At 41.2% G+C, this 13514-nt stretch overlaps 1 protein-coding gene and 1 long non-coding RNA gene across 5 annotated transcripts in view; one reads left to right on the plus strand and one right to left on the minus strand.

Moving 5' to 3' along the window:
• STARD13 (StAR related lipid transfer domain containing 13) overlaps positions 1-13514 on the plus strand; it is a 493326-nt gene that overhangs the window by 40233 nt on the left and 439579 nt on the right. For 2 of the 3 annotated variants that reach the window (XM_024999929.2, XM_024999933.2), the window contains exon 2: positions 13240-13317. The gene's annotated coding sequence lies outside the window, so the exon portion shown is untranslated. Of the gene's footprint in view, positions 1-9567; positions 9654-13239; positions 13318-13514 lie in introns of those variants that run through there. The other variant, XM_059892086.1, reaches the window with a different exon arrangement.
• The window catches only part of LOC107132979 (uncharacterized), a 53596-nt gene continuing 49728 nt past the window's right edge, over positions 9647-13514 (minus strand). The window contains exons 4-5 of one of the 2 annotated variants that reach the window (XR_009496693.1): positions 10483-10694; positions 9647-10357 (exon numbers count right to left, since the gene is read on the minus strand). This is a non-coding gene — a long non-coding RNA (uncharacterized lncRNA). Of the gene's footprint in view, positions 10695-13514 lie in introns of both variants that reach the window. The other variant, XR_009496692.1, reaches the window with a different exon arrangement.

Raw genomic sequence — 13514 nt, forward strand, 5'->3', positions numbered from 1 at the left:
ACTTCCAAAAAAGACAGCTAAGAGCAGCATATAGCAAACTTATTGGTTTAAATGGATACACACCTTTACCCCTCTTTCAGAACATTTGAAATAATGACTAGCAACTTCCAGTGAAAATGTTCATTATTTACAATTTTATATGTCAGTTATACCTTAATAGAGCTGCAAAAAAGTTGATTCTGTATAAATTTGCCAATGGACTGACTTTACTGTTGTATTAATATCAGTGAAGTATAATTAGAAGTGGACTGCACTTCTAGGCATAGACTCTACTTTAATGTGGTATTTGGCCATCACAGTTGTGGTAGCCTGAACTGGAAGAGGAGTTGACTTGGCATCTCAGAAGTGAAACTGTCTATTGAGACAATTTACACAAAGGCAACTTGTGTTTAACAACTTTATTTAACAAATTAAGTTGAGAGGTATAAAATTCATCAATGGATAGTTAATGCTTTGGGGAGAGGGTCGTTTTAGAATATGCTATCATTTTGACCTGTCAAATGGAATATTCATTCCAGCTATACCAACCTTTTTACTGTTCATTACATGTGCCAGACTTCTCCTGACTTAGAAAGGTTTGCCATTCCATCTATCTAGAACCATCTCCTTGCTCTTCATGGATATAGTTCCTTATGCCATTTAGAACTCAACTCAAATTTCACCATTTCAGGGAAGTTCTCCCTGATCTAAAATAGAACCATCACACCTACAGCTTCTCTCCCACTAATGCTTTTATATTGTTGTTGCTTGATCGCTAAGACATGTTCGAGTCTTTTCAACCCCCTGGACTGTAGCCTGCTAGGCTCCTCTATCAGTGGGATTCTCCAGGCAAGAATACCGGACTGGGTTGCCATTTCCTCCTCCAGAGGATCTTCCTGACCCAAGGACTGAACGTTCGTCCCCTGCTTGGCAGGTGGATTCTTTACCACTGAGCCATCTAAAAAGTCCAATTTCATACTATACACCCCTTATTTACTGGCCTTTATAAACTTCTCACTATCCTTCATTTCCATAAAGCATTTGACATTATCAAAACAAGACCATTATCATGCCATCTCAAATTAGTCAGAATAAAAAAAAAAACAAAACTGTTTTCATAACAGTGAAATCTTTAAGTGGTCTCCTAGTTCCCATGTTACTTCCAACTTCTACCTCTTGTTCTCTCAATGTTAGGGCTCCAAGGCTTGAATATATGGATTTTTACAGTTTCAACCATTAACCTCATATGGATGATGGTCAAATTCATCTTTTTAGGTGGCTCAAATCTATTAGCCAAATTTTAGCTCTTTATTTCAGCAGACTGTTATGGGTTTTATCTCAGTATGTCATAACTCTTTAAGATAAGATTTCTGATGCCAAAGCCTATCTCAACTCTTCTGGGGAGTAGGAAAGGAGAACACCTTGAAAGCAACAGCTCTTGTTGACATCCCCATCAATGTTCACTGTTCTACTTGGGCTTAATCATTAGATGGATCAGTCAGTTCAGTTCAGTTCAGTCGCTCAGCCATGTCCTACTCTTTGTGACCCCATGAATTGCAGCACGCCAGGCCTCCCTGTCCATCATCACCTCCCGGAGTTCACTCAAACTCACGTCCATCGAGTTGGTGATGCCATCCAGCCATCTCATCCTCTGTTGTCCCCTTCTCCTCCTGCCCCCAATCCCTCCCAGCATCAGAGTCTTTTCCAATGAGTCAACTCTTTGCATGAGATGGCCAAAGTACTGGAGTTTCAGCTTTAGAATCAGTCCTTCCAAATGAAGACCCAGGGCTGATCTCCTTCAGAATGGACTGGCTGGATCTCCTTGCAGTCCAAGGGGCTCTCAAGAGTCTTCTCCAACACCACAGTTCAAAAGCATCAATTCTTCGGCCCTCAGCTTTCTTCACAGTCCAACTCTCACATCCATACATGACCACTGGAAAAACCATAGCCTTGACTAGACAGACCTTTGTTGGCAAAGTAATGTCTCTGCTTTTGAATATGCTATCTAGGTTGGTCATAACTTTCCTTCCAAGGAGTAAGTGTCTTTTAATTTCATGGCTGCAATCACCATCTGCAGTGATTTTGGAGCCCAGAAAAATAAAAGTCTGACACTGTTTCCACTGTTTCTCCATCTATTTCCCATGAAGCGATGGGACCAGATGCCATGGTCTTAGATGTATAGATAACCCTTTCCTCTCTCAGCACTCATATAGACTCCATTACCAGATACATCCAGCTCTTGGCTTGTAATTTCTTCCCGTTTGTTCCTTCTTGCTACACTCACCCTTAAGTCATGCCCAGATAAAGTCTCCTAAATGTTCTCAATGCCTTAAAACTTTCTTTTCCCTACCCATTACACTAAGACCATTTTTTCTTCCTATTTAAAACTCTTAAAGGACTTCTATTGCTTATATGATAAAGTAAATATTCTTTTAGCTTATCATTCAAAATTCAAAATAATCTTGTTCTAAAATACTCATATAGCCTCATTCTTCACTTGACCCTCCATTTACCTTGCACTGTGGTATAAGTGGAATATTCCTTGTATATACCATCCTGCTCCTATACCTTTCATTATAATATAATGGCTCTCCTCACCTGCCCTCTCCTCAATTTTCTGCATCATTGACACTATTTGAAAACCTGTCATCAGTTCAAGGCTAAGGCAAATGCTTCTTCATCTCTTAAGTGTCCTCTAATGTTCCCTTCTCCTATGTCATTTACAAGCATGGAGGGTACATTGATTGCTTATGTGCAAGGAGAATAGAACCAAACACACTGAGCACCTAACATGCACTGGACACTGTGCTGGGCATGACTGTCTCATTCAATCCTCACAAGAATCTTACAATGCTATTGTATCAATCCAAGTTCACACACCTAGGTGATGGAGCTTGTAGTCAACCCCAGGTGGCCTAAATTAAAAAACAAAAGTAAAATAGAAACAAAACAGAAAACCAAGAATGGAGTAGTATAAACTAAGAACAAAAGAACTCTATGCCTGTAGTTCCATTCTATGACACTGATAACATCAGGTCATAATGCACTTACTAATGGGTGTGTCCTTTTTCCACATCTAGATCTATGGTTCCTTTAGGACTGTGTCCTCTTAGTCCTTGCCCAGTGCCCTTTTCCCTGGTTCCATTTTACTTATCATCCAGGTCTCAAATGAAACATCATTTCCTCACCCGCACTTCCGTCCCATCCCAGGTGAGGACCTCTTGTTACGAAATCTTATCAGCCATTGTATCTTCGGGTTCCAATCCCCATATTCACCATTGGTACCTTTGGGTTACACATCCCCAGATTCAACCAACTGCATAATTTATCCATGTACTGGCAATTTAACACTGCTTTAGGTATTGTAAGTAATCTATAGGTGATTTAAAGTATACAGGAAGATGTGCATAGGTTGTATGTGAATACAAATACAGATGCAAATACTATGCCTTTTGGGGCTTCCCAGGTGGCTCAGTGGTAAAGAATCCACCTGCCACTGCAGGAGACATGGGTTTGATCCCTGGGTTGGGAAGATCTCCTAGAGGAGGAAATGGCAACCCACTCCAGTATTCTTGCCTGGGAAATTCCATGGACAGAGGAGACTGGCAGGCTACAGTTCATGAGGTCACAGCTGCTGCTGCTGCTGCTGCTAAGTCGCTTCAGTCACGTCCAACTCTGTGCGACCTCATAGACGGCAGCCCACCAGGCTCCCCTGTCCCTGGGACTCTCCAGGCAAGAACACTGGAGTGGGTTGCCATTTCCTTCTCCAATGCATGAAAAAGTGAAAAGCGAAAGTGAAGTCGCTCAGTCGTGTCCGACTCTTAGCGACCCCATGGACTGCAGCCCACCAGGCTCCTCCATCCACGGAATTTTCCAGGCAAGAGTACTGGAGTGGGGTGCCATTGCCTTGAGCATGCACATGCTATGCCATTTTATATAAAGGACTTGAGCATCCCAGACTTTAGTATTCTTAGGAGTCCTGGAGTCAATCACCCACATATACTGGAAAATGACCATATTTTGTAGCATTGCTACAATTAATGAACATTCCTGTATTTATACATTCTGCTGCTTACTAATATCCAGGTACTCACTTATTTAGTTACTAAGGCAAGAACTAAGAGTCGTACGCAATTGAAGTGACTTGGCACGCACAAACTAATTTAAGGGCAGATACCATCTCTCTCCTTCACAAGTATATCATCAATGCCTCACACAGTATTTGGCTCACAGTAGGCATACATAAATATTTGCTGAGAGAATAAACAAATACCTCGGTATCTAGGACAGTGCCTGCCTGGCATATCATAGACTTTCCTATGCCCTGATCCACTATCACTGAAATATTCCCTTTTTGGTGACTTAATAGATGGATGGATAGATATATGAACAATTCTCAAAACTCCCCTAGTCTAGATTTCTGAGACTGGCATCCCAAGAATGATAGATATACAGAAGAAAGAGCAGAACGTTTCTATTGTCTAATATATTTTGGTGCTGATTATTAAAACCATCAGCATACTACCTGTCCCATTAGAGCTCACCTTTAAGTGAGTTTCTTCTTTCTTTCCTTCCTTCCCTCTTCTCTCTCTCCCTCCCTCCCTCTCTCTCTCTCTCTCTCACCTCCTCTTTCCCTCCCCTTCCTTCCTTCCTTTTCTTTCTTGCCATCCTGCCTTCCTTTTTCTAAAAGGCAAATCTAATTCTGGCAAGAAATGTATTTTCGATATGCTTGGCACAGCTGCTTCTGTGGAGTTAGAAATGTTAAAGAATACAACACAACATAAATAGTACAAATAACATAAATAACGAATAGTACTACAGTGTTAACATTAAACTGGTTCATTTAAGGACTGGCAGCAACAAGTGTTGGTTCAAAGAAATTAAACACCTGGACATTCCATAGATACACAGTATGTATTAACTGGTGTGAGTAGTACAACCCATGAGAAATTTGTTTTCCCACACAGCTATTTCCATCTCAGGTTTAACACAGACCACGTTGAAAGACCTCTTTGTTTGGGTGCAGTGCGATGCTGTTGGAACAGTACCTAAAATGTCAAGATGATATCTCTTAACACCATAGATTTACACAGCACTGTGTTTCACAGAAGCCCAATTGTGGTGGTTTTAAAATCAGAATTGTGCCAAAGACCTGGCGCTCCGCAAAGGATGCCAGATGGTTACCCTGCAAAATCTCTTCTCAGAAACCAGGTGGGTGCTGCATCATACTATCCCGCCCAAAGGTGAAGTCCTGCCTGTATTAGCTCTGTGCTGTTCCAGGAACCAGTTCTAAGAGGAGCACTTTTCTGGCAATGGAAAGTATGTTTCTTCCAGTGGTGCCTAGCATAGAGTAAGCACTCATCAGCTCAGTTCAGTTCAGTCGCTCAGTCGTGTCTGACTACGTCCAACCCCACGGACTGCAGCACACCAGGCTTCCCTGTCCATCACCAACTCCTGGAGTTTACTGAAACTCATGTGCATTGAGTCGGTGAGGCCATCCAACCATCTCATTCTCTGTTGTCCCCTTCTCCTCCCGCCCTCAATCTTCCCCAGAATCAGGGTCTTTTCAAATGAGTCAGTTCTTCACATCAGGTGGCCAAAGTATTGGTTTCAACTTCAGCATCACTCCTTCCAATGAATATTCAGGACTGATTTCCTTTAGGATTGATTGGTTAGATCTCCTTGCTGTCCAAAGGACTCTCAAGAGTCTTCTCCAACACCACAGTTCAAAAGCATCAATTCTTCAGTGCTCAGCTTTCTTTATAGTCCAACTCTCACATCCATACATGACTACTGAAAAAACCATAGCTTTGACTAGATGGACCTTTGTTGGCAAAGTAACATCTCTGCTTTGTAATAAGCTGTCTAGGTTGACCATAACTTTTCTTCCAAGGAGCAAGCATATTTTAATTTCATGGCTGCAGTTACCATCTGCAGTGATTTTGGAGCCCCCCAAAATAAAGTCTGTCACTGTTTCCACTGTTTACCTATCTCTTTGCCATAACGTGATGGGACCAGATGCCATGATCTTAGTTTTCTGAATGTTGAGTTTTAAGCCAACTTTTCCACACTCATAGTACTACTGATTGACCTTTTAAATCTAAAAATCAGTATCTTCAGCCCAGTTTTACTCTGAGCACCAGCCTCCAACCGCCCCCTCAGGATCTCTTCTTGGATCTCTGCTACTCAGGAGCCAAAGCAGAACTATCGATTCCTATCCTATACACTCTCCAACCCATGCCATAGGCTAAATCAACTTCTACCCCAGGTCCTCTTCAACTTTGTAAAGAGCACCACCATCTACCAAGTTCCTTAAGAAAAACATAGGGTTCTTATGAATTACTCTTGATTTATAACGTCCCATTGAAATTCACCGGTCAGTTCTGTTGACTAGTAAGTTCTGACACCTACAGCATCCTCTTGCCAAACTGGCTTCTCTCCTTCCACTCTAGTTCCTTCAAAGTCCACTGCTGAATTTTCCAGCAGCCTGGGTAACAATGCACACGAGAATATTCATTCCCCGACAGCTTCCTAAAATATTTAGAATGAAATAAGATCTACTGTTCTGCTCCTGCCAAAGGAGAACCCCATATACTACTTGTTTCCTACTCACTAGGCACTCTCCAGCCACAAAGGCTTTGTAAGGCCACAGAGATACTCAACACACCAAGTGATTCGGCTCGGCCCCTGCTGGACCTGCCGTTTAAAACGCAGGTCTACATGGGACTTCCTCCTTCATGTCTTTCAGACCGCTGTTCAAACACCATCTCTTCAGATTTCCCAGTCTCCTTTCTTCTCAATTATATCATTTTGATTTTTTTTCACAGTCCTTGATTATAATATCTAAAAGTGTTATTTGCTCCTGTGAACTTATTATGTGTCTTCCCACTAGTTTATAAACTCCTTGAGACTGTCAACGGTCACTGCTGCACCCAAGCATGTAGAAGTGTAACTGGCTGACTGGCTGGAAATGCAGCTAAGACCAACATCTGCATCAATGGGACCAGGCATCTTCCTGAGTCCTGAGATTTTATAACTCTTACAGAGCAATATTTGATCAGGATCAGTCACAGACAGTATAAAAGAATCTAAGTTCAATTTTTCAAAAAACAAAATGAAACAAAAACTGAGACAATGTGTCCAAAGAGATAATGTGCATTTAGGCAGCACTTAAATTCCACCTGAGAGGTGATTTTCAAGCTAAGCCCAGGCGCACCTAGGGAAGCTGGTACTCTGGGCTCCCAAGCACCTCACTGTTACCAGAGCAACTCTGCTTTAATATGCTTTTTTTAAAAATAGATATAATTGGCTTCCACAAGAAGGGATATCTGATAAATAGGATTCACCACTAAAAAAGAATTAAGGGACTGCTTAATATATATGTTTCTCCTGAAATCGCTCAGTCGTGTCCAACTCTTTGTGACCCCATGGACTGTAGCCCACCAGGCTCCTCTGTCCATAGGATTCTCCAGGCAAGAATACTGGAGTGGGTTGCCAGTTCCTTCTCCAGGGGATCTTCGCGACCCAGAGATCTAACCCAGGTCTCCCGCATTGCAGGCAGACGCTTTAACCTCTGAGCCACCAGGGAAGCAAATACATACGTTTATGTGCGTTTAAAACCTCAGATCCTAAAGGAAATCAGTCCGGAATGTTCACTGAAAGGACTGACGCTGAAGCTGAAACTCCAATACTTTGGCTACCTGATGCGAAGAATTGACTCCTTGGAAAAGACCCTGATGCTGCGAAAGATTGAAGGCAGGGGGAGAAAGGGATGATGGAGAGTGAGATGGTTGGATGACATCACCGACTCAATGGACATGAGTTTGAACAAGCTCAGGGAGTTCATGATGGACAGGGAAGCCTGGTGTGCTGCAGTCCATGGGGTCTCAAAGAGTCGGACACGACTGAGAGACTGAACTGACTGAAAACCTCAGAAAATAGATGGGCATTTCGAGTCATTGCACGCTACTGTCTTCTGGTGCCACTGTCGCAGCTCTTGCTGAGAGACCCCCCTCCTTTAGCTGGCCCTGACAGTATCTGGATGTATCTTCTGTCCCATCTGGTAATCCCTTCTTCACCCTGCTCTTAAATTAACATCTCTCCTTCCAAGCCCACATCTGAGCTGCCCCTTCCCTATGGCTCCCAGTGCTACTGAGCTCATGGTGCACTCAGCAGCCTGGCCTGTGACCACTGCCCTTACTTCATTTTCCTTCCCTGTCTCTGCAGCCTGCACAGAATCTAGACCAGCTGTGCCGAACTATTCACTTGACATTTTCCAACCAGACCTGAAATTCTCCCTTCTTATATATGGCTGTCCTAGGGCCATTCCTCATACTGACCTGCCTTTTCACTTGAGCTTGTCAGTGGAAATACCATCTGTGCTCCCTTAGGTTTCCCATTCAGCACCCCCACCTCACCTTGCCTTCTGGGACATATATCCCTCACCCCCTGTGCCCACAACTCTGTTTGCACCATTGCTGTGACACAAGTCATGCTATTTTCCTCTCTGGACTAGAGACGTAGCCAGCACTTGTAGAAAGAGATGAGACTTAGAGCAGAGGTGTCTGTTGCAGGTCCCACGTCAACGCATACTACTTGTGCAAGTTTGGACTTCTTTCTCAGAGCTGCAGCCACTTTACCTACAAAAATACACAGAATAATACTGACCTCTCAAAGTTGTAAATATTGATACATATGAAAATAATTTGGAAGCTATAAATGTGAGTGTTCTTATTTGCTGCTTGGGACTATTTCCATCTATCTTTGTACCTGCCTCTTAGCCCTGATGCCTATGTAGCAGAGTTTATTAATTTCAACAAAACTCTGAGAAAGGAGAAAGGATTCATTCTGATTCAGTGCCTCAACTTGAACTTTCAAGTTACCCAGAAGAGTTCTTTCACATCTGGGCAGGCTTGGGAGAGGTTGGGGGGAGAGGGGGAATGATTGAAAGAGAAGTTATTAGGCATTTATTAACTGAAAGCAGTAAATCTGCATGACAGATTAACTGGGGGTAGGTCCAGATGAGCCCCTGACAGGGCTGCTGTGAAGCTAGAACCATGCTGGGTCTCTCAGATTTCTTAGAAGTCCAGCCCCCAGGAGTCTGGGGAGCTCCCCGCCCAAGAGCTCTTTAAGAGATAACTTGAATGAGACATTTGAATTAATATGTGTATAGGTTTGTTTGATGGCCATAGTGTACAATATGCTTCCCACCAGGCTCCTCTGTCCACAGGATTCTCAAGAATACTGGAGTGGGTTGCCAATGCCCTCCTCCGGGGGATCTTCCCAACCCAGGGATCGAATCCACCTCTCTTATGTCTCTTGCATTGGCAGTCAGGTTCTTTACTATTAGCGCCACTTGGGAAGCCCCTCTAGGAGAGGGTTAGATAGGAGAATAAGAATATGGGTTCCCTGGACTGATGCTCCCTGGAGAAGTTTTAAAGGATGATCTGGTCTCTGCATTCAAGTACCAAGGCTTGGTGGATGCAGGGACATTTCAAGAGAAGTTGTGCCTGATTTCCTCTGATTCAGCTTCTTTTCCATCTTGTAGTGCTGGATCATCATGGCAAACTATTCCGGTTGTACACTGAACAAGAGTACACGTAGGAAGATATCATTCACATACTAAATTTGTGCTTTTTTGTTATTGTTGCAAGTTTCTGCCCAAGGAAAGTCAAGTAAGTGTCTTCACCACCACTGTTGGGGCACACACATATTGGATCATCACTATTCCTTTATCATCTAGCCTGCACCTCCACTCCCCCCACAACTCTTTAAAGACAAGGACTGTGTCTTAGTCATTATTTATTTTGGTCATATGTATTTACAGGACCTGACATACAATATTTATTCAGTAAATCTGGTTGTTTGACTGATGAATGTGGGTTTTATAAGTTTTATTAGGAGGTGTCATATTTTCCATTTTTTCTTCATTCCTTTTATGTTTTCCTCCCAGACTTCGGGTTTTGTCACAGAGATAGTACTTTCAACAAACAATATAAATCCTCGCCCAACACACAAGTTAGAAAATATGGCAGGAACCCTAATGAGGAAATCATCTTTTCAGGACCTAGTTTTCCACTCTTTCTTCATTTCCAAGTTATCAGCTGCATTTTCCTACAACCTAAAATTCAGGACACTGATCGAGTCAGTTAAGACGATTTTATTCCAAGCCTGCTGAGTATAAAGGGCTGCATTTTGCTCTGGGAAGGGATTCAAAGTCTTTCCAAATAAATGGCCTGCTTGTCTAGCTGTCAGAGTGTGGACTTCTTTGGCACTCTTACCCTAGTCCTGATTCAAGTTTATGCGCCAGAAACGGAACTTCTGCCTCTTTCAAATTCAACAAGGTCTTCAGACCATGGTCGTCTTGCACAATATGGACCTGGTATTAGAGCAACAGAGGGTATTTACAGTGTATTTAAATAACATAGTGCAAAGAATAGGAGGTTTGAAAGTCTGGCTGGGTTTGGAGAACTGACTTCCATAAATCTAAGACCTGAAAAATACCTTTTTTGTTCAAATGTTGGAAAGATTTTTGTCAATTTTTTGCTTGATTAGGATTTCTTTAAGTTTTCCTGGTAACCAGAAACAAGTTTCACAATTTGTGTCACACTTGGCTCCTGTTCCGGGGACTGAGGGAAAGCTTGCTCTTGCTTCAGTAACCCCTGCACAGTGGAGGATGAGGAGCTCAGCTGGAGGAGGCCTGCCAGCAGTTAACCCTGCCAAAACAAACAGGAATCAGTGTGGACAATGGGAAGATTATGTGGTGGAAAAAGGATAGCCTGAACGAAGGCAGGAAAGCCACATCAATTGTATTTAGAAGCTGCGTCTTACCCCCAGATTATAAAGCCTTTCCTCCGAGCATTCAGAAGATGTTGCTGTTTTACTGAAAACTCACCCACCAAAGGTCAATGGGTGGAGCTGAAACAGAAAGCTTTTCTCTTGTAACTTCCTGTGTGTCCTGGTATCTGGCCACGAATCTTTGTGCCACCGCTGGGTCCTCTCACTCACTCTGGTATCAAGCCTTCCAGGGCTCCCCAGAGGAGAAGGGCAGGGCTCAGCTGCCAGGGGCAGAGGCAGAGGGCTCAGTGGTCTCCTCAGTAGGCCCTCTCCATGCAGCTTCCTGACAGACATCATCAGCCAATGGCCGGGCTCCGGCTGGTCCTCTGGTGAAAAACCTGAGCTCAGTCCAGGCTCAGCAGAACTGACGAGGGCTATGTCCTTGAGTGTAAATGATTTTCCACTTCCTGTTTCTTCCTTTTTAGGAGCCAAAATCAAATGAATAATTCTGTTTCAAATGAACAATATAGCCAAACTATACAGTGAATCATATGACACTCATGTAATCATCACCCAAGATTTCTATGTGTTACTATTATTTGAAAGAGATCTGTTTTATTCTGTTTTGTTTTTTAAAAGAAACATAATTTTAAGATACAGTAAATCTCCATCTTCATCCTTTCCTACCTAGGAGGTACCACCTGAAGTTAACATGGATTGTTCCCACGTGGTTTTTAGGACTTTTATCACGTTTTTATTCATAAAATTGTATATAAAAATGATCTTGTGTGTTTTTTAAATTTACATGAATAATACAGTTATCTTTTAAGATTAACTTTTGCACTGAAACTAATGTTTTTGAAGTTTATTATTCCAAGTACTGGTAAATTTAGCCTTAAGATTATTTAATATTACTTCAAATTAAAAAAATAAATCTAGCCTTCTATTCAAGGGCATGCATTTTCCCCACTTTATCACAAAGAATACAATCAACCTGCTATGCATTGATTCTAGCATGTATATCTAGTATTTATTTAAGTAAACACTCAATAAATTAGAAGTACATTTGCTGAACCATAATTAACTTAATCAAATGATAGCAGAATTGTTTTCTAAGAAGTTGTACTAATTTACAAGCCCTCCAGAAACATGTATTTACCAAAACTTGATGTCAATAGATTATGTTTTGCTAATCTGATAGCCTCAAATGGCAGCTCACTGTTTTATTTTTCAATTTCCTGGTAACTAGTAAACTTGAGCTCAACTAGTGAAGTTGAGTGTATTTTCATTTTTCATATGCAATTGCTCATGTGTGTCTCTTGCTTTTAAACTGCCTCTTAATAAGCTTTTAGCTACACTGCCTGTATGCTAAATTGCTTCAGTCACGTCCGACTCTATGTGACCCTAAGGACTGTAGCCCAATAGGCTCCTCTGTCCATGGGATTCTCTAGGCAAGAATACTGGAGTGGGTTGCCATGCTCTCCTTAAGGGCATCTTCCCCACCCAGGGATCCAACCCCCATTTCCTATGTCTCCTGCTTTATTAGGCGGTTTCTTTACCACTAGCGCCACCTGGGAAGCCCCTTAGCTACATTTCTACTGTGTTATTGTAGCTCTCTCTTTTTTTTTTTAATAGTTGAATGTTTAAGTTCTAATTTTTCATTAAGATGTATTATAAGAGTTTACAAGAATTATATTCATACTAAAAAAATTTTTTTTGGTCATGCCAGTTGGAATGTGACACCTTAGTTCCCTGAACAGGGATCAAACCCATCATTCCCCTGCAGTGGAAGGTGGAGTCTTAACTACTAGAGAGCCAGGGAATTCCTTGTAGAGATTTTTTATAAATTTGGGGTTTATAAGTGGTTCCCATAGATTTTTCCAGTCTGTGACTTTCCTTTTCACTTTGTTTACGGTTTCTCTTAACTTTTAATGTAGTTTAAATTTGTTTTCTAAAGTAGTTAGATGTATTCATCTTTTTCTCTATAATTTACTGGTATTTTGTGATTTTATAAAAAAAGAACTCTAGGTTTACATACTGAAATTTCTTCTACGTTTTCTCTCTTTAAATTATCAACATATTTATTACACCCTCTACTCCCATGAACCTAAGTCTTTGAGTATATACATCTTCCATGTTTTTCCTAAATTTTTTTTTTTCTGTCTTTAAGCCACTTGGGAATGTGAATTTGTATGTCATGAAAAAGAAGTTTAATGTTATTTTTTTCCGTATGTAATCAATTGGCCCACACAATTTGTTGAAAATTCTACCCTCTTCCCACTGATTTACAACATTGCCTGTCATATCCCAAGTTTACTCTGGAGTATGTTTTTAATGTCTTCATGCTCTCAATGATCACTTTTTCTATCTCTAAACCAGTATACTATACTTTTAAAACTATAATAATTTTGTTAAAAGTCTTAGTATAAGTAATTTTTATCTTTATCTTCCTTTTTTTCCTTCCCCTACTTTTCTTTCTTCCAGATTTTCCTGGCTTTTGTTGACCTTTTACTCTTCCATAAGACTGCAAAATCAGCTTGTCCAGTTCTTCAGGAAATCCTGGTGAGAACATGACTGCAATTATATTGAATTTATGAATTAATTTGGAGAAAATTGATGTCTTTATAATCTTTTCATACACAAAAACATGGATTTTAACAAGGTCTTCATTTATATCTTTCAATAAACTTTCACAAATGTTTTCTTTATAAATATGAACATTTTTGTTAAGATTTATTTCTAGATAGCTTATTAATTTA

This window comes from Bos taurus, chromosome 12 (genome assembly GCF_002263795.3).
Source record: "Bos taurus isolate L1 Dominette 01449 registration number 42190680 breed Hereford chromosome 12, ARS-UCD2.0, whole genome shotgun sequence".
Lineage (NCBI taxonomy): Eukaryota > Metazoa > Chordata > Mammalia > Artiodactyla > Bovidae > Bos > Bos taurus.